The sequence below is a fragment of the Petromyzon marinus genome, chromosome 1 (assembly GCF_048934315.1).
Source record: "Petromyzon marinus isolate PM22_M1 ecotype Great Lakes invasive population chromosome 1, UKy_Petmar_22M1.pri1.0, whole genome shotgun sequence".
In the NCBI taxonomy this organism is placed as follows: domain Eukaryota; kingdom Metazoa; phylum Chordata; class Hyperoartia; order Petromyzontiformes; family Petromyzontidae; genus Petromyzon; species Petromyzon marinus.
Window position 1 is genome coordinate 35467225 of NC_133667.1, and position 27989 is coordinate 35495213.

At 56.5% G+C, this 27989-nt stretch overlaps 1 non-coding gene and 1 pseudogene across 1 annotated transcript; both read left to right on the top strand.

Moving 5' to 3' along the window:
- The first annotated feature begins 8185 nt into the window (after nt 1-8185).
- On the top strand, nt 8186-8288 carry LOC116943925 (U6 spliceosomal RNA). The gene has a single exon (XR_004403015.1). It is a non-coding gene; the product is annotated as a U6 spliceosomal RNA (small nuclear RNA).
- Nucleotides 8289-12257: 3969 nt separating this feature from the next.
- LOC116943927 (U6 spliceosomal RNA) lies at nt 12258-12358 on the top strand (annotated as a pseudogene).
- The last annotated feature ends 15631 nt before the right edge of the window (nt 12359-27989 follow it).

Here is a 27989-nt window from a genome sequence, read left to right on the forward strand (position 1 = left end):
GGCCGCCTGGATTTGATTCCCGCTCACGGCCAACACCAGTAGTGACGATTATCTGAACCGGTCCTGGGCCTCCCCTACGTCGACTCAGCCTCAAATGAGTAACTGGTGCGGTGTGCAAACATCGCCACTGGGGAGACAAAGGTGGCCGGGCGTGGTGTTGGCCACCCACCCCCTCGTGTACCGTGCCGGCCTTCATAGGTGCTCGCTAACAGCACTTGCCCCAACAGTTTGTTAAGTCTATACGGGGGATATTTGTCTCTGTGTGTAATGTTTGTGTGTGATGTGTGTGTGGGGTGTGTGTAGGATGTGTGTGTAGGATGTGTGTGTGTGTGTAGGATATGTGTGTGGGGTGTGTGTGGGAGAGAGGTAGTGTGTGTGTAGGATGTGTGTGTGGGGTGTGTGTGGGAGAGAGGTAGTGTGTGTAGGTTGTGTGTGTGGGGTGTGTGTGGGAGAGAGGTAGTGTGTGTGTAGGATGTGTGTGTGGGGTGTGTGTGTGGGGTGTGTGTGGCAGAGAGGTAGTGTGTGTGTAAGATGTGTGTGTGGGAGAGAGGTAGTGTGTGTGTGTCGGATGTGTGTGTAAGTGGGGAGGGAGAGTGTCATGGGTGGGGAATGTGTGTAATGGGTTTGTGTAAGTGGGGAGTTTGTGTGGGAAGGGGGCAGTGTGTCTGTGGTGGGAGTGTATGTGTGTGTGGGGAGTGTGTGAAGGGTGTGTGTGTGTAATAACAGTAATGAATATTTGACCATATGACATTCACTAAAATTTTAACCGGTCCTGGGTCTCCCCTAGGTCGACCCAGCCTCAAACGAGTATCTAATACACTACTTGAACGTAATCTTGTCTCTGCTCTGAACGAGGACGATCACCCGAAACGTCGACTCAATTACGTTACCGTTTTAGAGGGGGGGGCAGTGTTATTGGCGAACATGTGAACTCTAAAAGGAGCTCGCGTGGGGAATCTCTCTCGGTGCTTCCTCGTCTGTCTCGTGAATCCGGGTGAGGGTGAGATGTGACGGCGAGCAGCGAGGGCTGGGGGTGCCGGGTCATCCCTCCCCAGGTCTCCCCTTCGCACAGACAACCCCCCCCCCCCAACGTCTTATCTGTCAATGTATTGCCTCTGCTCTACCCCTCCCTCGCTCCCTCACTTTCTCTCCCTTCTCTCCCGCTCTCTCCCTTCTCCATCTCTCTCCCCCGTCTGTCTCTCTCCTCTCACCGCTAATTCACTCGGCTCTGGCGGCGAGCACGGATTGACACGTGGATCGATGACGCGCCGCCAAATAATTTACCCGTCCTGGGCGGCCCCTTCCCTGCCTCTCCAATGTCGCTTCTGGCTTCTGTTGTTCATATTTAGTTACGTGGGGTGGAGCGGCGGAGCAGTGGTCGGCGCAACTGAGCCCTAGACTTTGGCCACCCGAGTTCTATTCCAGGCCGCTGCGAACGCCAGTGTGTGGCGAGTGACATCCTTCTTAACGCGTCTCTTCTTCCTTCGGCAACCCGCTCTCGCCAGCCTGGTGCAGTGTGGTCAAAACACCCCCCACACGATCGACGGGGTGTTGGGAGGCATGCATCCAGTTGTGGATTAGCAAAGGGGTTGTCAATGATTGTTTTACAAGGGATGATGTCACTTCGACATGGACGATGAATTATAATATTTTTTTAAAAAAAATTACGTTTCTTGGTCTAGCTCTGCAGCCGACCTTGGAATTTTATATCGCATTGCAGACGTTATAAAGTGCCTTTGTCTGGCTCTGTGAGCTTCATAAATTAACATTTTTAACCGTAGAGGAAACCTGAGTGGGTTCCTTAATCTGGCTCGGCGAAGACTTGGGGAAAATCCATATTGAATTGCAGGACTCTCATAAAGTTGCATTAGTCCGCACGGCTCTCTCTTTCTCTGTGAGCGTTTCCATTAACAATGAATAAGCAGACGACTCCTAAAGTGCATCGGATGGGGTGACTCTTTGATGCTGGGAAGTTGACATTTAGCCCTTAACCGCATTAAAGGTTATCTCGCAAATAACGACGAACCCACCAGAATCCGACACGTGCAGTTGGTGTGGCCCTCTGAGCTCCCTGGAATTAACTGCAAAACAAATCCCCTCCCCGTTATCCTCTGCATGAAGGCGCTCAGCCTACGGGGTTAAAAGGGTGACCCTGTCGAAGAGGAAGTAGAGAAAGCGGGTGGGTGATCTGTATGAAGCGGGCGATTTATTGTTTTCGCGGAAACCATTGCGGAGTCTCAAGACGTCTCGAGACTCCGCGAGGTTTTCGCGGACACACACGCAGAGAGCCGGCTATATCGCACGGCGTGTTCATTATTCGCATCATCGTGGTCACAATTCAGTTGTACTACGCTCGCACAGCATAGGCACGCTCCGACAATTAGTGCCTAGAGTGCGTCGGCGGAGCGAGCTTAGCGAGCGACATCTAAACAGACTGGGGCGTTCTGCCGGTAAATAAACGACATTGGGGACACTTATTTATTTAATGTAATCGGCATATGCGCTACAAAACACGTGGTGCGCGTGTTTCCCTTTGTGGTGGGGTCGGCGGGGGGTGGGGTACAATACATCTGTACAAACACGGAGCGAGCCGCCGACGGTCCTGTATTCATCATCCCCGGTAATGAGCTCCACAAAGCTGGTTGCGATTTCGCTCCGGAGGCAGTCGAGGGGGATGGGCGGCGGTGGTGGTGGTTGTTGTTGTGTGGCGGTGGTGGTGGTAGGTCGACTGAGCCTTCGTTAAATGAGTACTTGGTGCGCTGTGTCAACATCGGAACTGGAGGCCGGGCGTGGTGCTGGCCACCCACCGCTCCGTGCCGGCCTTCGTAGGCGCTGCGCGCTAACAGCACTTGCCCCCAGCAGTTTGTTAAAGGCTGCACGGGGGATCTTTGTCTCTGGTGGTCATAAGTATTGCATGTAGTGGTGGTGGTCAAGGCCAGATGAAGATTGTGTAGGCCCCTAGGCTACAGGTACTGTGAGGCCCCTGGGCTACAGGTACTGTGAGGCCCCTGGGCTACAGGTACTGTGAGGCCCCTGGGCTACAGGTACTGTGAGGCCCCTGGGCTACAGGTACTGTGAGGCCCCTGGGCTACAGGTACTGTGAGGCCCCTGGGTTACAGGTACTGTGAGGCCCCTGGGCTACAGGTACTGTGAGGCCCCTGGGCTACAGCTACTGTGACGGCCCTGGGCTACAGGTACTGTGAGGCCCCTGGGCTACAGGTACTGTGAGGCCCCTGGGCTACAGCTACTGTGAGGGCCCTGGGCTACAGGTACTGTGAGGCCCCTGGGCTACAGGTACTGTGAGGCCCCTGGGCTACAGGTACTGTGAGGCCCCTGGGCTACAGGTACTGTGAGGCCCCTGGGCTACAGGTACTGTGAGGCCCCTGGGCTACAGGTACTGTGAGGCCCCTGGGCTACAGGTACTGTGAGGCCCCTGGGTTACAGGTACTGTGAGGCCCCTGGGCTACAGGTACTGTGAGGCCCCTGGGCTACAGGTACTGTGAGGCCCCTGGGTTACAGGTACTGTGAGGCCCCTGGGCTACAGGTACTGTGAGGCCCCTGGGCTACAGCTACTGTGACGGCCCTGGGCTACAGGTACTGTGAGGCCCCTGGGCTACAGCTACTGTGACGGCCCTGGGCTACAGGTACTGTGAGGCCCCTGGGCTACAGGTACTGTGAGGCCCCTGGGCTACAGGTACTGTGAGGCCCCTGGGCTACAGGTACTGTGAGGCCCCTGGGCTACAGGTACTGTGAGGCCCCTGGGCCAGAGCTACTGTGAGGCCCCTGGGCTACAGGAACTGTCAGGCCCCTGGGCTACAGGAACTGTGAGCCCCCCCCCCCCACAGTAATATTTTCAAAAGGAAAACAGTTAAAGAAAAATAAAATGTATTTTTACGAGGCTAACAACAAATACAATTTAGCATTCACAAGTGAAATAACTTTTAACTTAACCTCTGGAGGCCCTCCAGCTGACGGAGGCCCCTGGCCTGCAGCCCCTAAAGCCCCGTGCCTGAATCCGGCTCTGGTGGTAGTTACAGTAGTGGTGGTGGTGGTAGTTATGGTGGTGGTGGTAGATGTAGTGGTGAGGTGGGGAGCGGTGGTGTGGCGATTAGCGCAATGCGCTGCAAACCCGGCGACCCGAGTTCGATCCCCGCTCACGGCCACCAACAATGGTGACGATTATCTGATCCGGTCCTGGACCTCCCCTAGGTCGACTCAGCCTAAAATGAGTACCTGGTGTGGTATGTAAACATCGCTGCTGGGAAGACAAAGGCGGCCCGGCGTGGTGCTGGCCACCCAATCCCCTCGTGTGTCGTGCCGGCTTTCATAGGTGATACTCGTGAACAGCACTTGTCCCTACAGTATGTTAAGGCTACACGGGGGATCTTTGTCTTTGTTGCAAGTGGTGAGCGACGCTCACAACAACGAGCAGACCGCCGTGCAGATAAAACATCATCATCAAGGCGGCAGCTGCGGTGGCTGTGCTCATTGTTTGTGATAGTAGCAGTGGCGGTGGCGGTCGTGTTGCTGGTTGTTGTTGGTGGTGGTGGAGGCGCTGCTGAGTGGCGTGAGACGGAACGGGGCTTGGCAGCTGCCTCCGCCTGGGGCGAGACTCGATCAGCCGCTCTCCCTCCCCAGCTCTCCCCCTCGCCTCCCTCCCCAGCTCACCCCCTCGCCTCCCTCCCTCCCCAGCTCACCCCCTCCTCTGCCACCACCACCACACCACGCTCCTCCACACTGGCCCAGCGCCAGTCACAGAGTTCGCCTTCTCATCGACCACGGTGCCTCCGCGACTTCTCCTCTGTCTCTCTCTGTCTCTCTCCCTTTGTCATCCTCTGTCTCTCTCTCCCTCTGTCTCCCTCTGTCTCTCTCTCCCTCTGTCTCTGTCTCTCTCTCCCTCTGTCTCCCTCTGTCTCTATCTCCCTCTGTCTCTTTCCCTTTGTCATCCTCTGTCTCTCTCTGTCTCTCTCCCTTTGTCATCCTCCGTCTCTCTCTGTCTCTGTCTCTCTCCCTTTGTCTTCATCTGTCTCTCTCTCCCTCTGTCTCTCTCTCTCCCTCTGTCTCCCTCTGTCTCTCTCTCCCTCTGTCTCTTTCCCTTTGTCTTCCTCTGTCTCTCTCCCTTTGTCTTCCTCTGTCTCTCTCCCTTTGTCTTCCTCTGTCTCTCTCTCCCTCTGTCTCTGTCTCTCTCTCTGTCTCTCTCTGTCTCCCTCTGTCTCCCTCTGTCTCTCTCGGTCTCCCTTTCTCTGCAGAAGCCGGCGGTGGTAAGTGGTGGTGGTGGTTGTGGCGGTGGTGGTATAGGTGGCGGCGGTGGTATCGGTGGTGGTGGTGGCTACGCTGCTGCACGTGACTGCTGCCCGAAATCCGTCCACTGTTGGTTTATAAGGAGACAGCAGCGAGGGGTTAGTGGATCACCGCTCACGCCAATGCTGTGACACTCCAAAACCTACCTGTGGGTGGGCTTGCCAGAAGACGGCAGTACAGCGAGTGGACGAATATCCATCTGTTTCCATCTGTACGGCGGGTTAAGAGCGTTGCCCCCCCCCCCCCCGCGGGCGCGTGGGTTTTCCCCCGGTGCTCCGGTCTGCTCCCACGTGCGTCATAAACAACACTTCTCATTAATTGACTGATAACATCTTTAAAGACAACATTTGCGGCAGCACTCTCCTGAAAACGAGTTTTACCGCTCAGTATGGATCTCATGGATACATAAATAACTGCAGTATAATAATTAATCTAATTACGTCTCTCCATGTGTCGCTTTCTCATTGCTCTCCGCGCCTTTCTTTACCCAACACACGCACACGACTCAAACACTCCATCTTACACCACCGCCAACACACACACACTCAAACACCCCACGTAACAACAACCGCCATTCGCCACTAAGTGCCGGTGACGTCACCACGACACTTGTGCCAGGCCTTGTGCACGTTGAGGCCACGTGAAGTTTCGAACGCCCGCTGGCAGGAGGTCAGGGGGCAGACCCAGGTGCCACGGGTCGACTGACTGAGACGACTGGCCGATGCATCACCTGTGCCCCCTACTGTGCCAACCTGCTGTGCTTTAGCCACCCGGCGCTCCGCTCGTTGTTGTGAGCGTCGCTCCTCCCCCCCCCCCCCCTCCGTTGTTGTTGGAGGGCGACTTCCTCCAATTGGCCAGTAGCGTCCTTCACGAGCCTCCTCCACAGAGGCCGATCTTGACACCGCTGGTACCGGTCATCGGCAAGTCCACTCAGCTCCACGTCCTCCTGTACCACATCACTCCATCTCCTCTCTAGCCCGTGCCGCGCCCGTGTAGCCCCCTCGATCCGGCCGAACAAAAGCTGTTTCGGCATGCGGTGACTGGGCATGCGGGCTACATGACCCAGCCAACGCAGCCTTGCCTGCCGGAGGAGCTCACCCACATAACACCACCACCAACACACACACGCACGACACAAACACTCCACCTTACACCACCAATACACGCACACGACTCAAACACTCCACCTTACACCACCAACAACACACACACAAACCCCTACCCACCAACGCCGTGTGTGCGCGTGTTATCGTGTCTTTGTGTGTGTGGTCGACTCAGCCTCAAGTGAGTACCTGGCGAGCTGTGAAATTGTCGCCGCTACGGAGACAAAGGCGACGCAAAGGCGGCCGGGGCGTGGTGCTGGCCGCCCACCCCTACCTGTGCCTTCGTTGCCGGCTATCAGCACTTGCCCCACCAGTCCTTGAAAGGCTATACGGGTGGTCTTTGTCTTTGTTTTTTTTTGTCGCGTGGCTTCCTGCGCGCGCGCGCACGCTTAATCTCGTGTAGAGGCAGAGATCGTTCTCTCCCCCACATCTCTCCCCCTTCCCATCTCTCTCTCCCCCACCCCGTCTCTCTCTCCTCTCTCTGTTTTTTTACGATCAGAGGAGACAAGAAGATGCTCGGTTTAGTCGACACTTTGCTTCATTCATCATTTCGGGTTTTTTTTCCATTGCTTTGCTTTACGTACCCCCCCCCCCTTTTTAAATGAAATATTTTACGTGTTTTACCATTGTGCAACAGAATCAATCTGTGCTACTTTCTTCATAGACACAAAGATCAGCACGAAGAAGACCGCTCTGCTCCTCCTCCTTACCCCTTCCCTATCTCTCTACCCCCTCTCTCTACCCCCTCGCCCTACTCTCTCTCTCTATGATCCCCCTGTTTTCTATCTAAAACTACGACAAGTGCTGCATCTGCACGCAGCCCTCCTCGCAGTCCTACGGCCTCCGACGGGTAGCTCACAATCTGCATGCAGAGCTCTTCGTCATCTGCCACCGAGCACGCGGCCTCCTCCAGCGCCCTCTGCTCCTTGAAGGCCGGCACGGCGTGGGTCAGCCGCGCACTGCGGAACTCCGGCCCACACACCCTGGCTCCGACCAGAGCGCGGAAGATGCCCAGGCGGCTGGCCGGACGTTTCCCCTCCACGGCCACCTTCCTCGCCCTGTGTATACGGCCAGCTTGGCGTGGCTTACAATCACGTTGACCAGCCCCTGAAGATGTTGGGATCCATCCTCCTTCGGGTGTCCAAAGATGAGGACCGTAGGCAATAAATGGAGGCTGAACCTTAGGAGGATGTTTCGTAGGACCTTGAACAGCGAGTCTCCCTCTGGGGCGTCAGCGATGGTGGATGAACAGGCGGTGGTGTCGGCTGAGCAAGCGACTGAGTCGCAGCCCCAGGGACCTGAAAATCCACATGCAGAGTTCGAACTTGCAGACAGTATCCAGAAAATCATGGGTAGCCAGAGGGTTGGCGGGGACCGTTCCAAGCAGGAGGTGGACCTGCAGGCGCTGCCTACGCGTGCATAATCTTGACCAAACCGTGGTGCCTATCCTCCTCCAGGGGCTGTCTGTGCTTGCCAAGGACAGACCACCAAAGCCTAGAATATTTAATGAAAAACAAGGCCCCAGAACGAAGACAAGAACTAAACCTCGGAAGAATGTGCTGGAGAGATAGAAGCATTAAATTTGCGAATGCGTGCTCTGAGTAAGGTTATATAGACGCGTTTGTTTTTTGGAGAACCATGGTTTTTCTATTTAGAATTTTTTTCCATCAGTTGTATTGAATTATGACCATTGGCTGTTTCGACGCAGTTGACTTGCATTTTGAATAAAGTGAATCACAATGGTTTGGCATTGTATTGTTTAAGCTGCCCCTCTCTCTCCCTTGCTCTGGCAGTACATATACTAAAATTGGAACGATACAGAGAAGATTAGCATGGCTCCTGCGCAAGGATGACACCCAAATTCGTGAAGCGTTCTCCCTCTCTCTCTCCCTCTCTCTTTTTCCCTCTCGCCGTCGCTGAACATTCACGTCCGATACTCACGGCCATTTTTCCGCGCCTCTGGTAGGTAGGCAATGGTCGCTTAGAAGTGCCAGGAGAGATGCGACGAATGGCGATGCTTTCTCAGAGGCGAGATGCCCGGGTGTGCGCGAGTGAGTGAGAGACACAGAGATGAACAGAGAAGGAGAGGGGGGCGCTGGAATTTCTGAAATGCTAGTCTCTTGATGGCTTTTTCTCAGAATTCACTCCGGTAGTGCCCCTCTCTGTCTCTCTCTCTGCCCATTAGTCCAGGGCACTTTTTTTGTTCAGCTCGCGAGGAGTTGTGCAGCGGAGGGGGAGGAACGAGAAGGGGGATCGGCTGTAATCACGCGTGACCTGGGTCCATTGTTCTCGCAGTGACCTCATGACCTTGCTCAACAATACGAGCCAGCCATCTCACACACACAAGCGAGGAGCCATCACACAATCAAGCCAGCCATCACCCACAAACATACAGACATCACACACACAGACAATCTAGCCATCACACACACACACAGACGATCCAGCCATCCCACACGTACATAACATATTGCTGTCACACACAGAAAATCCGCCCATCACACACACAGACGATCCAGCCATCACACACACACAGACAACCTAGCTATCACACACACACGCACAGAAAATCTACCCATCACACACACACAAACGACACAGCCATCACACACACAGACGACACAGCCATCACACACACACACAGACGACTCAGCCATCACACACACACACAGACAACCTAGCTATCACACACACACGCACAGAAAATCTACCCATCACACACACACAGACGACCCAGCCATCACACACACAGACAATCTAGCCATCACACACACAGACGATCCAGCCATCCCACACGTACATAACATATTGCTACCACACACAGAAAATCCACCCATCACACACACAGACGACCCAGCCATCACACACACACATAGACAACCTAGCTATCACACACACACACGCACAGCCATCACACACACACACACAGCCATCACACACACACAGACGACCCAGCCATCACACACACAAAGACGACCTAGCCATCTCACACACACAGACAACCTAGCTATCACACACACACGCACAGAAAATCTACCCATCACACACACACAAACGACACAGCCATCACACACACAGACGACTCAGCCATCACACACACAGACGACCCAGCCATCACACACACACACACACAAACGACACAGCCATCACACACACACAGACGACTCAGCCATCACACACACACAGACGACACATCCATCACACACACACACACAGACGACTCAGCCATCACACACACAGACGACCCAGCCATCACACACACACACAAACGACCCAGCCATCACACACACAGACGACCCAGCCATCACACAGACACACAGACGACCCAGCCATCACACAGACACACACACAGACACACACACAGACACACAACAACAACAACCGCCATTCGCCACTAAGTGGCGGTGACGTCACCACGACGCTTGTGCCAGGCCATGTGCACCTTGAAGCCACGTGAAGTGTCGAACGCCCGCTGGCAGGTCACGGGGCACACCCAAGTGCCACGGGTCGACTGACTGAGATGACTGAGATGACTGTGGCTGATGTACCACCTGTGCCCCCTACTGTGCCAAACTGCTGTGCTTTAGCCACCCGGCGCTCCGCTCGTTGTTGTGAGCGTCGCTCCTCCGCCCTCCGTTGTTGTTGGAGGGCGACTACCTCCAACTGCCCAGTAGCGTCCTTCACGAGCCTTCTCCACAGAGGCCGATCTTGACACCGCTGGTACCAGTCATCGGCAAGTCCACTCAGCTACACATCCTCCTGGACCACATCACTCCATCTCTTCTCTAGCTCGTGCCGCGCCCGTTTAGCCCCCTCGATCCGGCCGAACAAAAGCTGTTTCGGCATGCGGTGGCTGGGCATGCCGGCTACATGACCCAGCCAACGCAGCCTTGCCTGCCGGAGGAGCTCACCGATCGGACCTTGCCCAGATCTTTCAAGGATTTGTGAGCTCCTCACACAATCCAGCCTGGTTAAACCCATGATTGATCGTAGGCAGGATAGCCTAAATGTTTCTAACCGGCGAAGATGTTCCATTAGGGGGGTCCACTTTTCGCAAGCGCAGAGAAGGGAGGGAATGACCGTGGCCGAGAAGACCTGAAGCTTAGTGCTGAGCGACAGACCAGGTAGCTTCCACACAGCGTTACGCAACCGCTTGACTGATTCGGAGTGAGACCTCTCCTGTTAAACTGGAGCCGGTCATAAGCACACTGCCCAGGTATGGGAAACTCTCCACTCTCTCCACAACTGCCCCATCACCGATTGAGAGTTGTGGGGGTGGAGTGTCCGGTGGTACAAAATACCCAGGCAGGTGCTTAGTTTTGGTGGGGCTGATGGTAAGGCCCTACCTCTTTGTGGCACGCTCCGGTCTCAGCAGCAGCGTCTCCAACTCCTCCTCTGAATGAGCAGCTATTACGAGATCATCGACATACATAACGTGGTTGAGCAATAGGGAGCCATCCCTTGACCGCACCCGGCCATCGATCAGCCTCCCATTATATCTGTACCAAATGGAGAATCACACACACACATAGACACACACACAGACACACACACACACAGACACACAGACACACACACACACGGACACACACACATAGACACACACACATAGACACCCACACACAGACACACACAGACACACACACATAGACCCACACACACAGACACACACAGACACACAGACACAAACATAGACACACACACATAGACACACACACAGACACACACACATAGACACACAGACACACACACAGACACACACATAGACACACACATAGACACACACAGACACACACAGACACACACACACAGACACACACAGACACACACAGACACAAACATAGACACACACACAGACACACATACAGACAGACACACAGACACACACAGACAGACACACACACATAGACACACACACATAGACACACACACACAGACACACACACAGACACACACACACAGACACACACACAGACACACACACACAGACACACACACAGACACACACACACACAGACACACACACATAGACACACAGACACACACACACATAGACACACACAGACACACACACAGACACACACACAGACACACACACACACAGACACACACACAGACAGACACACAGACAGACACACAGACAGACACACAGACAGACACACACACACATAGACACACACACATAGACACACACACACAGACACACACAGACACACACACACAGACACACACAAACACAAACATAGACACACACACAGACACACACACAGACACACACAGACACACACACACACAGACACACACACAGACACACACATAGACATACACACAGACAGACACACACACACAGACACACAGACACCTGAGTCATGACTCGCGCACGCGGCCGGGTTCAAGGGCGTCCGCGGGCACGAGATGAGAACAAGCTGGGCCCTCACTCCCGCGGGAGCAGCCGCGACTTAGCAAGGCCTTCATGTGTGCGGAGAGACGGACGGGGGTGGGGGAGAGGGGTGGGGGAGAGGGATGAGGGAGAGAAAGAGGAGAGAGTGACGGAAGAAAGAGTGGCAACAGGAGAGAGGGGGAGGGGGGCAGAGGAGCGAGTGGGAGATGAGAGGGGAGACGCTGGGGGCAGGGGAAGGAGTGAGTGAGAAGTGAGAGAGGGAAGGGGAGAGAGAAACGGGAGGGGGGAGGGAGTAGAAAGGCACGAGAGTGGAGAGGATAGAGTTGGTAGACAGAGGATAGAGAGGAGGGGGGAGACATGCAGGGTACCTACAGGAGTAGGTGAAGGCAACGGATGAAGCAGAGAGAGAGAGACGAGTTGGGTACACAGGGAAGGAGCTGGCGAGAGCGTACTTGCTCCGGCAGGACATATATACTAACATTGCAACGATACAGAGAAGATGAATATGGCCCCTGCGCAAGGATGATACGCAAGAGAGATTAGAGGGACTGGAGAAGGAAGAGAGAGAGCGACATGGAGTAGGAAGAGAGGGGGTAGAGATGGGGGGGGGGGGGTAGAGAGAGAGGGAAGGGGTAAAGAGAGCAGAGCGAGAAATATCTTGTAAATCTTTCATTTAAAAAAGGGGAGGGGGGTTACGTAAAGCAAAGAATAAAAAACACGAAATGATGAACGAAGCAAAGTGCCGACTACACCGAGCGTCTTTCTTGTTTCCTCTGATTGTAAAAAAAAGAGAGCGATTAGAGGGACTGGAGAATTCCGAGAGGAGAGGAGAGAGTGGAGAGAGCGATTAGAGGGACTGGAGAATTCCGAGAGGAGAGAGGGGAGAGAGAGAGGTGGCAGATGGTCACGTGGCGAGCACGGCTTGCTCTTCCCTGGGTCCGTGGACCAATCACAGAGCTCGCGACGCCTCTTCGCGTCTCTCTTGGTGTGCCTCGCGAAGGTCTGGGGGATCGTCCAGGATATTTATTTTAAAAAAAATGTTCCATCGTGTTACTAATTACATGTTTTGTTTTGTATGCAACAGGAGTAACACTCGTGTTTGAAAAACACTCAGCCGTGGTGGTGCTGGTGGTGATGATGGGTTCTTTTTTAAATATTAAATGAAGCTTCCGAGAAATGTTGGCAGTTTCTCGGCGAATAATTCATTTTGTTTAACGGCATCCTGAAACTTAAAGCAGCAGCAGCAACGGCAGCAGCAACAGGAGCAGCAACAGCAGCAGCAACAGCAGTAACAGGAGCAGCAACAGTAGCAGCAACAGTAGCAGCAACGGGAGCAGCAACAGGAGCAGCAACAGCAGCAACAGGAGTAGCAACAGTAACAGCAACAGTAGCAGCAACAGCAGTAACAGGAGCAGCAACAGTAGCAGCAACAGGAGCAGCAACAGGAGCAGCAACAGGAGCAGCAACAGGATCAGCAACAGGAGCAGCAACAGGAGCAGCAACAGTAGCAGCAACAGCAGCAACAGGAGCAGCAACAGGATCAGCAACAGGAGCAGCAACAGGAGCAGCAACAGTAGCAGCAACAGCAGTAACAGGAGCAGCAACAGCAGCAACAGGAGCAGCAACAGTAACAGCAACAGGAGCAGCAACAGGAGCAGCAACAGCACTAACAGGAGCAGCAACAGGAGCAGCAACAGGAGCAGCAACAGCAGCAGTAACAGGAGCAGCAACAGCAGCAACAGGAGCAGCAACAGGAGCAGCAACAGTAACAGCAACAGGAGCAGCAACAGCAGCAGCAACAGCAGTAACAGGAGCAGCAACAGTAGCAGCAACAGTAGCAGCAACGGGAGCAGCAACAGGAGCAGCAACAGCAGCAACAGGAGTAGCAACAGTAACAGCAACAGTAGCAGCAACAGCAGTAACAGGAGCAGCAACAGTAGCAGCAACAGGAGCAGCAACAGGAGCAGCAACAGGAGCAGCAACAGGAGCAGCAACAGTAGCAGCAACAGCAGCAACAGGAGCAGCAACAGGAGCAGCAACAGGATCAGCAACAGGAGCAGCAACAGGAGCAGCAACAGTAGCAGCAACAGCAGTAACAGGAGCAGCAACAGCAGCAACAGGAGCAGCAACAGTAACAGCAACAGGAGCAGCAACAGGAGCAGCAACAGCACTAACAGGAGCAGCAACAGGAGCAGCAACAGGAGCAGCAACAGCAGCAGTAACAGGAGCAGCAACAGCAGCAACAGGAGCAGCAACAGCAGCAACAGGAGCAGCAACAGTAACAGCAACAGGAGCAGCAACAGGAGCAGCAACAGCAGCAACAGGAGCAGCAACAGGAGCAGCAACAGGAGCAGTAGCAGTAACAGCAGCAGCAGCAGTACCAAAAGCAGTAATAGCGGGTGTAGCAGCAGCAGCGGTGGTAGCAGCAGCAGCAGCGGTGGCAGCAGCAGCAGCAGCGGTGGCAGCAGCAGCAGCAGCGGTAGCAGCAGCAGCAGCAGCAGCGGTAGCAGCAGCAGCAGCAGCGGTAGCAGCAGCAGCAGCAGCGGTAGCGGCAGCAGCAGCAGCAGCAGCGGTAGCAGCAGCAGCAGCAGCAGCGGCAGCAGCAGCAGCAGCAGCGGTAGCAGCAGCAGCAGCGGTAGCGGCAGCAGCGGCAGCGGTAGCAGCAGCAGCGGCAGCGGTAGCAGCAGCAGCGGTAGCGGCGGCAGCAGCGGCAGCAGCAGCAGCGGCAGCAGCAGCGGTAGCAGCGGCGGCGGCGGCGGCGGCAGCGGCGGCAGCAGCGGCGGCAGCAGCGGTAGCAGCAGCGGTAGCAGCAGCGGTAGCAGCAGCAGCAGTGGTAGCGGCAGACCGCGTGGCCATGCGACAACATTCTCAAGACGCCGCACAGAAACAGAGAGGGGCAGGCGGCCATCGGCAGGGCGAGCCGAGGACACGCGTGGCGCCTGCACTTTCATCACACCGGGATTCAACAGCACGGGACGCTGGGGAGAATACATTCCAGACAGAGGGGGCAGCAGAGGAGAATGAGCGACCTCCCGCTGAGCAATGGGGGGGGGGGGGGGGCTTTGACGGTGGGTTGCTGGAGCGGAGAGAGAGAGTAAGCGCCGGTGAGCCGAGTGACGTGGGGGCAGCGGGGTGGGGGCAGCGAGGTGGGGGCAGGGTGAGGTGGGGGCAGGGCGAGGTGGGGGCAGGGCGAGGTGGGGGCAGGGTGAGGTGGGGGCAGCGAGGTGGGGGCAGGGTGAGGTGGGGGCAGGGTGAGGTGGGGGCAGGGTGAGGTGGGGGCAGGGCGAGGTGGGGGCAGGGCGAGGTGGGGGCAGGGTGAGGTGGGGGCAGCGAGGTGGGGGCAGGGTGAGGTGGGGGCAGGGTGAGGTGGGGGCAGGGTGAGGTGGGGGCAGGGTGAGGTGGGGGCAGCGAGGTGGGGGCAGGGTGAGGTGGGGGCAGGGTGAGGTGGGGGCAGGGTGAGGTGGGGGCAGGGCGAGGTGGGGGCAGGGCGAGGTGGGGGCAGGGCGAGGTGGGGGCAGGGTGAGGTGGGGGCAGGGTGAGGTGGGGGCAGGGTGAGGTGGGGGCAGCGAGGTGGGGGCAGGGTGAGGTGGGGGCAGGGTGAGGTGGGGGCAGGGTGAGGTGGAGGCAGGGTGAGGTGGGGGCAGGGCGAGGTGGGGGCAGGGTGAGGTGGGGGCAGGGTGAGGTGGGGGCAGGGTGAGGTGGGGGCAGGGTGAGGTGGGGGCAGGGTGAGGTTTGCCGGGGCGAGTCCAATGAGGATCTCGAGAACCCCTTGAGGTGAGCAGTGACTGAAACTCAAGATCGCTTTTAGCAGGGGGGCATCTGGGTCAATAAAGCGACAGTGGATTCAGAGAAATGTGAGAGGAATACGCGGAGCCCATCACTATTTGGTGTGGGTTGTGCCTGTGGCGGTGATGGTGGCGGTGGTGGTGATGGCTGTTCTTTGGCGGTGGTTGGGGTGGCGGTGATGGTGGCGGTGGTTGGGGTGGCGGTGATGATGGCGGTAGTGGCGGTGGCGGTGGTTGGGGTGGCGGTGGTGGTGGCGGTGATGGTGGCGGTGGTTGGGGTGGCGGTGATGATGGCGGTAGTGGCGGTGGCGGTGGTTGGGGTGGCGGTGATGGTGGCGGCGGCGGTGGCGGTGATGGTGGCGGTGATGGTGGTGGCATTGGTGCTAATTGCGAGTTGACAAAAGACTGATAATGACCTCCAAGTGAAAATTGTCAGCACAAAAAAAACACCACCCCAACATGTTGGGTTAATCCTCGCCTCGAGTGAAGTTCATAAATTAGGCGGCTAAATGCAACAATGCACCAACACCCTCCATCTCCCCCCTCGATCCCCTTCCCTGAGTCGTCACGATGCAGCGATGGGGTTTCTCTTCCCTTTGTTCCGTATGTGTGGGAGTTTTCGGTGTGTACGTGCGTGTGTATGTTGGACTTCTTTCGCACCGTACCTAGCCAATAGTGCTCATCGGAGGTGAAATGTTTCGTTACGTCTCCTTTGCTCAGCCCCCATTGGGAGACACAGCATGTTGGGTAAGTCCCTGTTTCACGCGTCTTCACTATAACGCGGTTCTTGCATTAGGGATTTTTCCCCCACAACTCAGAACGTGCACCGTTATAACGAGGAGCGTGCACCGTTATAACGAGGATCGTGCTCCTCGTTATAACGAGGTGCACGCTCCTCGTTATAACGAGGAACACGCACCGTTATAACGAGGAGCGTGCACCTCGTTATAACGAGGAGCGTGCACCTCGTTATAACGAGGAGTGTGCACCTCGTTATAACGAGGAGCACGCTCCGTCATAACGAGGAGCGTGCACCTCGTTATAACGAGGAGCGTGCACCTCGTTATAACGAGGTTTCCAAGCGGTTGACGACGAACTACTTTCTTTGAGCTGTGCGGTTGAGCGGTACAGTGATACAGTACGCGGAACGATACAGTAACGTAGCGGCGTCCCATGTCACCGCGTGTGCGTGCCTACATCCTATCTCGCCTATCCTTGCCGTCCCTATGCAATCATTTACGGGGGGATACAAAGTTTCCTTCGCTGAACGCGGCACCTCTCAGGGCCGCGTTCAACGCATCGCCTGTCACCTGCGTGCAATCGTCATGAATATAAAAAAACATCATTCTATTCTCGTCACTCTCAAATCATTACCATCCAGCAGTGAAACGCCATCCCCCCCCGCCCACCCCGAGCCCTTTCGATATCAATGAACGTGCCAACGATCCATTCATCCGTCACCAACGTTCAACGGTGCTGTGCGCCGCTGGCCGCTCGGCGTTCCGCGAGTCGCCGAGACGCGCCCCGCGATTGCGTCGGTGCAGTGCAGCGACAAGGATGGAGATGCTGGGACACCAGAACGGAGATCATTTGGCCTCGGAATCGAGAGGGTCGAGAGGGGAGAGAGCCAGCGAAGGGTGAAGAGAAGAGGGCGTGTGGCTGAGGGGAGGGAGCTGAGAGGGAGGGAGCTGGGAGGGAGGGAGCTGAGAGGGGAGGGAGCTGAGAGGGAGGGAGCTGAGAGGGAGCGGAGAGGGAGGGAGGGAGCTGGGAGGGAGGGAGCTGAGAGAGAGGGAGCTGAGGGGGAGGGAGCTGAGAGGGAGCGGAGAGGGAGGGAGCTGGGAGGGAGGGAGCTGAGAGGGAGGGAGCTGAGGGGGAGGGAGCTGAGAGGGAGCGGAGAGGGAGGGAGCTGGGAGGGAGGGAGCTGAGAGGGAGGGAGCTGAGGGGGAGGGAGCTGAGAGGGAGGGAGCTGGAAGGGAGGGAGCTCAGAGGGAGGGAGCTGAGAGGGAGGGAGCTGGGAGGGAGCTGAGAGGGAGGGAGCTGGGAGGGAGGGAGCTCAGAGGGAGGGAGCTGAGAGGGAGGGAGCTGGGAGGGAGCTGAGAGGGAGGGAGCTGAGAGGGAGGGAGCTGGGAGGGAGGGAGCTGAGAGGGAGGGAGCTGAGAGGGAGGGAGCTGAGAGAGGGAGCTGGGAGGGAGCTGAGAGGGAGGGAGCTCAGAGGGAGGGAGGGAGCTGAGAGGGAGGGAGCTGAGAGAGAGGGAGGGGGCTGGGAGGGGGCTGAGAGGGAGGGAGGGTAAGAGATCGGGAGAGTAAAATATGAAGAAGAGGAGGGATGGGGGGGGGAGTGGTGAGCAAGAGAGTGAGAGAGCGACCGAGGGAGCGAGGGAGCAAGTCGGAGTGAGAGAAAGAGCGAGAGTGAGTGAGAGGGTGACTGAGTGAGAGGGAGAGGGTGAGTGAGTGAGAGGGTGAATGAGTGAGAGGGCGAGTGAGTGAGAGCGAGAGTGAGTGAGTGAGAGAGAGGGTGAGTGAGAGAGAGAGTGAGAGAGAGGGTGAGTCAGCGAGAGAGGGTGAGAGAGAGAGAGGGTAAGTGAGAGAGAGAGAGAGGGTGAGTGAGAGAGAGTGAGTGAGAGAGAGGGTGAGTGAGTGAGAGGGTGAGTGAGTGAGAGGGTGAGTGAGTGAGAGAGGGTGAGTGAGGGTAAGTGAGAGGGTGAGTGAGAGAGAGAGGGTGAGTGAGAGGGTGAGTGAGGGTAAGTGAGAGGGTGCGTGAGAGAGAGAGGGTGAGTGTGTGAGAGAGAGGGTGAGTGAGTGAGAGGGTGAGTGAGTGAGAGGGTGAGTGAGTGAGAGAGAGGGTGAGTGAGAGAGCGAGAGAGTTAAAGTGAGAGCGAGCGGGAGGCGCTGGACACAAAGACGAAACGCGCCCGCCCTATTCACCATCTCTGGACGCTTTGTCAGCTCCGGCTCGACGGGGTGGGCGAGTGGCGTAGAGCGGAGTGTGTGGGGGGGGGGGGTGCCCGTGGGGGGCAAGGGAGGGGGTACTGCGTGACCCGGTGCCAAGTGGACAAGGGGGCCGTAGAGGTGGGGGGGGCAGGGGGCGGTGTAGGGGGCGCTGCCATGCCCCAGTGGTTTGCGGGCGAGGTGAGTCGAGGAGGCGACTTGTTGACATTTCTTGTACTTTGCACTCCCGGCGTGTTTTGTAGGGTTCGTTGTTGTCAACGTTCTTACCCCCTGCCCCTACTCGACATCTGTTGGGATAAATAAAAAGATAAAGGGCTTAACAGCACGTCGTATTGCTCCAGCATCAATACACAGTTCGATTCTGAGCAGGTCGCGGTGGATGGGCGCTGTTGTGCTATGAGAGTGGTGAGGAGGTGGAGGAGGAGGGGTGGTGTGGGGTGGTGTGTGTGGGGTGGTGTGTGTGTGGGGTGGTGTGTGTGTGGGGTGTGTGTGTGGGGTGGTGTGTGTGTGGTGTGTGTGGGGTGGTGTGTGTGTGTGGGGTGGTGTGTGTGTGGTGTGGTGTGTGTGGGGTGGTGTGTGTGTGTGGGGTGGTGTGTGTGTGGTGTGGTGTGTGTGGGGTGGTGTGTGTGTGGGGTGGTGTGTGTGTGGTGTGTGTGTGGGGTGGTGTGTGTGTGGGGTGGTGTGTGTGTGGGGTGGTGCTGGTGAGGGGGTGAGGTGAGGGGTGAGGTGACGGGTGGAGTTCAGTTTCATTTATGTGGTATAGCCCTGTGAGCCATTCGGTTCTTGAATCGGGTGCAACCCCAACAAATCAAAAATAAAAACACGAACAAGAAAAACATCTTAAAGTGACTTTGTGACTGTGCAAACAGAAAATCCAGGAAAAAAAACAGCAAAATATTCCTGAAAAAGCACCGTACACCAACGCTGTGTGCAAAAATCCCAGTGGGATGCAAGTCAAACAACAACAACCACAAAACAACTTAGATTAAGAGATCTGGTCTTGTATATATTTACCTGGCAGCGCATTAGTCCGTGGTGCTTGATAATTATTATAATAGTGCACGTAATATGTAATATGGCAACGGTTGGTTTCGTTATTGTGAAAGGTGGGACAGGTGGAGGGGGTGGAGGGGGTTATGTGGAGTTTGATTGACAGGTGGTGAGGTTAGAGGTGAGGCGAGGGGTGGAGGTTATGATAACTTGGAGGGGTGAGGTGTTAGCAGTGTTTGACTGAGACGGGGTGAGTGGTTCGATGTTAACTACCTCGCCTGGTATGCAGGAGGTCGTGGCTTTGATCCCGACCCTGACGCCTGCTGCTGCTGCTGTTTATTTGGAGTCTTCGTGTCTCTCTCTCTCTCCCTCCAGCCGTGTCCCCTCGCCCGCAGAGCGGGGCGACTTACGGATTGGACCTCTCTCGCGATCCCCACCCTCTCCGTGTTGCTACCCCCCCCCCTCTTCTCTTTACGAGAGGTGGGGGGTGGGGCAGGTGAGAGGAGGAGGACGAGGAGTTACCGCGCTGTCCTTCCAAGTCGCGCGGCGTTCAATCTGCGCGTCGCGCCCCAAGAAGTCGTCGCGTCTCGTGCTTCTGCATCGTTTACACTCCACACGTCCGGCAAGGTCCAGCAAGGTCCGACTGGGTCCAGCAAGGTCCGACTGTGTCCAGCAAGGTCCGACTGGGTCCAGCAAGGTCCGACTGTGTCCAGCAAGGTCCGACTGTGTCCAGCCAGGTCCGACTGTGTCCAGCAAGGTCCGACTTGGTCCAGCAAGGTCCGACTGGTTCCAACAAGGTCCGACTTGGTCCAGCAGGGTCCGACTGGGTCCAGCAAGGTCCGGCAAGGTCCAGCAAGGTCCGACTGTGTCCAGCAAGGTCCGACTGGGTCCAGCAGGGTCAGACTGGGTCCAGCAAGGTCCAGCAAGGTCCGGCCAGGTTCGGCAAGGTCCGACTGGGTCCAGCAAGGTCCGACTTGGTCCAGCAGGGTCCGACTGGGTCCAGCAAGGTCCGACTGGGTCCAGCAAGGTCCGACTGTGTCCAGCAAGGTCCGACTGGGTCCAGCAAGGTCCGACTGGGTCCAGCAAGGTCCGACTGGGTCCAGCAAGGTCCGACTGGGTCCATCAAGGTCCGGCAAGGTCCAGCAAGGTCCGACTTGGTCCAGCAAGGTTTAACTGGGTCCAGCAAGGTCCGACTGGTTCCAACAAGGTCCGACTTGGTCCAGCAGGGTCCGACTGGGTCCAGCAAGGTCCGACTAGGTCCAGCAAGGTCCGACTTGGTCCAGCAAGGTCCGACTGAGTCCAGCAAGGTCCGACTGGGTCCAGCAGGGTCCGACTGGGTCCAGCAAGGTCCGACTTGGTCCAGCAAGGTCCGACTGGGTCCAGCAGGGTCCGACTGGGTCCAGCAAGGTCCGACTGGGTCCAGCAAGGTCCGGCAAGGTCCAGCAAGGTCCGGCAAGGTCCAGCACGGTCCGACTGAGTCCAGCAAGGTCCGACTTGGTCCAGCAAGGTCCGACTCGGTCCAGCAAGGTCCGGCAAGGTCCAGCAAGGTCCGACTAGGTCCAGCAAGGTCCGACTTGGTCCAGCAAGGTCCGACTGAGTCCAGCAAGGTCCGACTGGGTCCAGCAGGGTCCGACTGGGTCCAGCAAGGTCCGACTTGGTCCAGCAAGGTCCGACTGGGTCCAGCAGGGTCCGACTGGGTCCAGCAAGGTCCGACTGGGTCCAGCAAGGTCCGGCAAGGTCCAGCAAGGTCCGGCAAGGTCCAGCACGGTCCGACTGAGTCCAGCAAGGTCCGACTTGGTCCAGCAAGGTCCGACTCGGTCCAGCAAGGTCCGGCAAGGTCCAGCAAGGTCCGACTGGGTCCAGCAAGGTCCGGCTAGGTCGGACGCACCGTTCGGTTTGTACGTATGGCTGTTCGGCGCACGCGGCTTAAGGACCCTCTCGTTCTACTCGTCCTCGGCAATGTCGATGTTATGTGCTGTTGTTGCTGCTGCTGCAGCTGCTGTACCCACGTAGCAGCAGCACGGATCTCCCGTGTGCAATAGCCGGGTGCAACCGGCCGAACTGAACGGGACCACCAGCAAATCAAGATAAACGCAACTCGTGACGAAGGCTATAATGAATTTCTCCCTTGTTGTTGTTGTTTTTGGCTCTGATGTTTACCTGCAGTTTACTTATTTATTTAAATTTAGAACCTGGGCCCGCGCGCGCTCTGGTGTCACGTGAGGCCGTGCTGCCGATTGGAATCCGCGCTTCGCTCGGGAGTTGTTTATTTTGCTTTGCTCCGTCATGTTCTGCAACAAGCCTTCCTTATTTCCATTCCGCGATAGATGTAAACGTCTCCAGGAATTCTTTTTACCTCGCCGCTGCTGCTGGTGATAGGCCAAGATAATTATTTATTATTTACCAAACAGATGCGTTTATTTATTTTAAACGCGTACCGCCAATTCACGCGTAAATGTATCCCCATTCTACTCCTCTACACAGCCACTGATACAACAGGGTGGTGGGGGGGGGGGTTCTTGTCACCCGCGGCTCTGACGCTCTCTCTCTCTCTCACTCTCTCCCCCTCCGCCGTGTTTGTGCCTCTGAGCTTAATCCCTCAGCCTCCTCCTCCTCGTGTCTTGAGAATAACAACAGTTCGCCTGTGGGTTTTTTTTTTTACACCGGGCGGCTTTCAAGCGGCATTCAAGTGCCGATGACTGACACAGCTGGGCTAATCAAACGAGATTACGCGATGCTCTCCGAGCCAGCCGCGACCATTGTGCCAAGGCGGAATTTTAGACCCGGCCAGACCCCAGGCAGTCCTGGCCAGGTCCCGTCCGCCAACCGCAGCGCGCTACTTCAAGCCAAGGGGACTACATCTGCGTTCCGACAGCAGCGCATCACGCAGGCCGACCTCTCGCCAAGAGTCACAGAGCCAGACATCCATCCACCCCCGTGCGTGCAGCCAAGCCGTACAGCCACGCTGTTATGTTCGCCGTGTAGACATCGAAGCCGGCCATCCACGCTTCCAGCCAGCCGTGCCCGCCATCCCAACCGTCCATACAGCCACCCATATAGTCGCAATCCAACTCAGATTTCCAGTCGGTGCGGTAAAACGAATCATGCAGCCAGACAGCCAGCCATCTCGCCAGTTAGGCAAGACAGTTGTTGTTTTTTTTCATCAGTCATCCATCCATCCATCGGGCCGGGCAGCTCTTCCGGGAGCCCAGCACCTCGAAGCGAGCGATAAAACACCGAGGCGGAGCCGTGCAGACAAAGTGAAGAGTCGACCCCTGAGCCCGGACCGGGAAGATTCCTGAGCGGCCCCAGTACCGGCGTGGAATGCAGCGGGTCGACAAAGCCAGAAGGGTGGGGGGGGGGACTCCGCTCGGCTACGGGGGGACAGGGAACGGCTTCGACCGGCCACGAGCATCGTGAGCGGAGAAGCCAAATCGTAGAGAGAGGCGGGGGGGGGGGTGGAGACGCTGCTTGCCACGGGCCGAGCGAGCGCGCTCGGTCGATAGCTCACGGCGCGGAATGGAATCTGTTTTGGCAGGCGACCCGCGCCGTAAGAAGCCGCCGGCTGCATCAAGGACGGGAGGGGGTGCGACGGTGGTGGTGGTGGGTTGGGGGGAGTGAATGGGGGTGAGGGAGTGTGGTGGGGGAGGCGGTGTGGGTGATGGTGGAGGCCAGATGGCTGTGTGGTCGGATTAGGCATTTGGAATGTTGGCACACACTTCTGCACCGCGCTTTTGCAGATTCCGTGTAGCAGTGTACGTGTGCGTCTGTGTGCGTGTGTACGTGTGTGAGTTGGAGGCAGTCGCCCTCCAACAACAACTCAGGGCAGAGGAGCGACGCTCACAACAACGAGCGGAGCGCCGGGCGGCTAAGATTCAGCAAGTTGGCACAGTAGGGGGTACAGCTGGTGGGCATCTGCCAGTCATCTCAGTCAGCCAACCCATGGCACCTGGGTCTATCCCGTGACCTCCTCCTGTCAGCGAACCATCGACGCTTCACGTGGCCTCAAAGTGCACCTAGCCTGGCACAGGCGCCGTGGTGACGTCACCGTCACTTCGTGGCAAATGGCGGCTGTGTTGGTATTGGTCTGTTCGTGGGGGAGTGGTGGTGCAGCGGTTAGCGCGCTTCGCTACGAACCCGGCAACCCCGATTTTGATTCCCGCTCACGGCCAACAAGAGTAATGATTGTCTGAACCGGTCCTGGGCCTCCCTTAAATCGACTCAGCCTCAAATGAGTTCCTGGTGCAGTGTGGAAACATCGTCACCAGGGAGACAAAGGCGTCCGGGCGTGGTACTGGCCACCCACCCCCTCGTGTGCTGTTCCAGCACTTGCCCCAACCGTCTGATAAAGTCTACACGGGGAATCTTTGTAAGTTGTGTATCTGTAAGTATACAGTATGTGTGTATGTGTGTATGAGCGTCGCTCCTCTGCTATCCGCTGTTGTTGGAGGGCGACTGCCTCCAACTCCCCATCAGCGTCCTTAACGAGCCTCCCCCACAGAGGCCGATCTCGACAACGCTGGTACCAGCCTATTGGCAAGTCCACTCAGCTCCACATCCTCCTGTACCACATCAGCTCCACCTCTTCTCTATGTAATGACAGGGTGACACCTGCTGGCACGGTTAAAGTAACAGCCAATCAGAGAAGGAGAGGTATCTGGTGGGGCCAGCCGAGATACTCCGGGAACCTGCTCGAAGGTTCCACGAGAGGGCGTGGCCGGAGGCGGGGCCTAATAACGGTTGGCTGCGTACGGTGCGAAAGAAGTTCAACATACACACACATACAGCACGCGCCGCGCCCGGTTAGCCCCCTGGCCAAACAGAATCTGCTTGGACATGCGATGGCTGGACATGCGGAATACAAACTAAAACAAAAAGTATTAATTTTACCAGGTAAGACCCGCTGAGCTATAACGCTTTTTTGAGAAGCGCCCTGGCCACAAACAATAGCTCACCCGAGTGGCTTATCGCGTGGAAATGTACAGCAGTCGCCAAAGACTCTAAACGCACTATGTTAAATGTGGAGCGGGAAATCAGAGGACCCGGACAAAAATCCACACGACCACGGGGAGAAAGAGATACGCAAACTCCAAATATACAGTAGGCATCAGGGTCGGGATCGAACCCACGTACTCCTGTATACCTGGCGAGGGAGTTAACATCTCTGCACCGCGGCACCCCAAACACACACAAGCACAAAGATAAAGACAACATTCCCCGTGTAGCCTTAACAGACTATTGTGGTAAGTGCTGTTAGCGAGCACCTATGAAGGTCGGCACGGCACACACGAAAGGGTGGGTGGCCAGCACCACGCCCGGCCGCCTTTGTCTCCCTAGTGGCGATGTGAACACACCGCCACCAGGTACTCATTTGAGACTGAGTCGACCCAGGGGGGGGGCCCAGGACGGGTTCAGACAACCGCCACCGGCGTTGGTGGTGGCGCTGAGCGGGAATCCAACTCGGGGTCGCCGGGTTCGTAGCGCAGCGTAGCGCCGACGTCTACACCGCCGCTCCCCACGGGCGCGGACATCCACAATTCACTGGGCTGTCACGAGAAGCGAGCGCTCGGGAGGGATATCGTGTGACTGACGCAGCCGGGAATTTCATAACATCTGCCGCGTTTGACAGCTGGCGGTGAGCACCTTGTTTATCCAGCAACGTCTGCCGTCAGCCGGGTTGATCGCTGAAACACGGTTCCTTGCTCTCACACACGCGCGGAAAACCAGCGAGAGATAGACATCAAGAGAGACAGCGAGAGATAGACAGTGAAATATAGCGAGGGAAAGGGGAGAGCGAGAGATGCTGAGACGGCGAAAGAGATAGCGAGAGATTTTCGGCGAGAGAGGGGGAGAGAGAGAGAGAGGGGCAGAGAGACTCTTGAAATTTAGACTCTTGAATGTTAAAATCCATTCCTTACAAGAAGCAACGCAAATCCATAATGTTACTGTACGATGCAAACACCTTAAATATTAAACAGGTCACATTTCTTCTCCACAAATACATAAAACGCACGAAAGTGAGCGAGAGACCTAGAGAGATCGGGCGAGAGAGAGAGCATGCAGATCTGAGCTACCGCCAGAGGCCGTCGGACTGCGAGGAGGGCTGCGAGCAGATGAAGCACTTGTCGTAGTAAAAACAAGTATTACATAGAAAACAGGGGGAACATCGACATCGAGTAGGGAGAAAGGGGGTAGAGAGAGAGAGAGAGGGGGGGCAGAGAGAGAGGGAAGGGGTAAGAAGGAGGAGAGCAGAGCGTGAAATATTTCGTGAAATCTTTCATTCAAAAAGGGGGGACGGGGGGAGGGGAGCACATAAAGCAAAGCAATGGGAAAAAAAAACGAAATGATGAACGAAGCAAAGTGCCGACTAAACCGAGCATCTTCTTGTTTCCTCTGATCGTAAAAAAGAGAGAGAGATTGAGATAGCGAGGGCGAGACAGGGCAGGCAGGAGAGAGATCGGGCGAGAAGGATAACGACAGGGAGAGCGAGAGAGAGATCGGGCTAGAGGGGGTAGAGAGAGAGAGAGGGAGAAAGCACCTTTTGTTGGAGGTCGTAAATGTGTTCGCAGAGGCTCGTAATGAGCGGCCGGCTGCCGTGGCGCGGCGCCTGCTATAAAGCTCACGTAGCCGCGCTAAGTGTAGTTATCGCTGGACTTGTGAGGATTTAATGGGGCGACTATGGCCGGAAATAAAATAACAAGTATATATGTATATGTGGATTAACAAAAAAATGTGGAAATGTTCACGAGGCCTTAGGATCGTTCATCACGGCGTTGACAACGATGGATTCGTGTCTGCTGGGTCTGCTGGGGACTCGTGGCTTGGGGTTGGGAGGGTTGGAAGGGAGAGGGTGGATGGGGTGGTAGGGGGGAGTGGGAGGGGGTGGGAGGGGGAGGGAGGGGGATGAGGTGGGAGGGGGTGGGAGCAGGGATTCGTCTGGTTGCACCTGTGTGCTGCTGATATGTATTTCCGCGTGTGGCAGCAGCAGCAGCAGCAACATCTTTGGTATTGACGCGAGTCAGTAGCAGTATAATCATCATCAGCAGAAGAAGCCGCAGCAGGAGAACCAGCAGCAGAATCATGATCAGCAGAAGCAGAATCATCATCGCTCGCAGTAGCAGCAGCAGTAAAATCGCCATCATCAGTAGCAGAATCAGCAGTAGCAGCAGGATCGTCATTATCATCACACTCATCATCCTCACCACAATCTTCACCACCAAAGACAAAGATCACCCGTATAGCCTTAACAGACTGTAGGGGCAAGTGCTGTCAGAGAGCAGCGCCTATGAAGGTCGGGACGGCGCACACGAGGGGGTGGGTGGCCAGCGCCACGCCCGGCCGCATTTGTCTCCCCAGTGGCGATGTTTACACATCGCACCAGGCACTCATTCGAGGCTGAGTCTACCTAGGGGGAGGCCCAGGACCGATTCAGAAAATCGTCACTGGCGTTGGCCGTGAATGAAACTCTCGGGTATCGGTGTTCGTTAGCGCAGCGCGATAGCCGCTACTACAGTACCCCTGTCCACCACCACAATCCTCACCACCACCACTACCATCACCACCCTCCTTCTCTTCGTCGTCACTGCTGCTGCTGCTGCTCGATCCCAGCTCTTCTCCGGGGCGTGGCGAGTGAGAATGTCGCACAAAGGGTTATTAGCTCCTTGTCTCGCCTAATGCGCTTTGACGACTCCCCAGGGGGGTAGGGTTTGAGGGGGGGGGGGGGTCTGGCTACACCCCCCCCTCATCCACTACCCCCCACACCCCCGAATCGCCGACGACTGCATGCACCTCCCGGTGTTTAACGTGGTCGTGAAATGCCGTGTGTGGTGTGTGTGTGGTGTGTGTGTGTGTGTGTGTGTGTGTGGTGTGTGTGCGTTGTGTGTGTGGTGTGGTGTGTGTGGTGTGTATTTGCGATGTGTGTGTAGTGTGTGTGTGTGCGGTGTGTGTGTGTGGGGTGTGTGTGCGGTGTTGTCTGCGGTGTGTGTGGTGTGTGTGCGGTGTGTGTGTGTGCGGTGTGTGTGGTGTGTGTGCGGTGTGTGTGTGGTGAGGTGTGTGTGGTGAGGTGTGTGTGGTGTGTGTGTGTGGTGTGTGTGTGAGTTGTGTGTGGTGTGTGTGCGGTGTGTGTGTGCGGTGTGTGTGGTGTGGTTGGTGTGGTGTGTGTGGTGTGGTTGGTGTGGTGTATGTGTGGTGAGGTGTGTGTGTGGTGAGATGTGTGTGATGAGGTGTGTGTGTGGTGAGATGTGTGTGATGAGGTGTGTGCGGTGTGTGGTGAGGTGTGTGTGGTGAGGTGTGTGCGGTGTGTGGTGTGGTGAGGTGTGTGTGGTGAGGTGTGTGTGGTGAGGTGTGTGTGGTGAGGTGTGTGTGGTGTGGTGTGTGAGGTGTGGTGTGTAGTGAGATGTGTGTGAGGTGTGGGGGAGGGGGAGAGTCGTGGTGGCAAGGTGGAGGGGGGCGGGTCAGGAT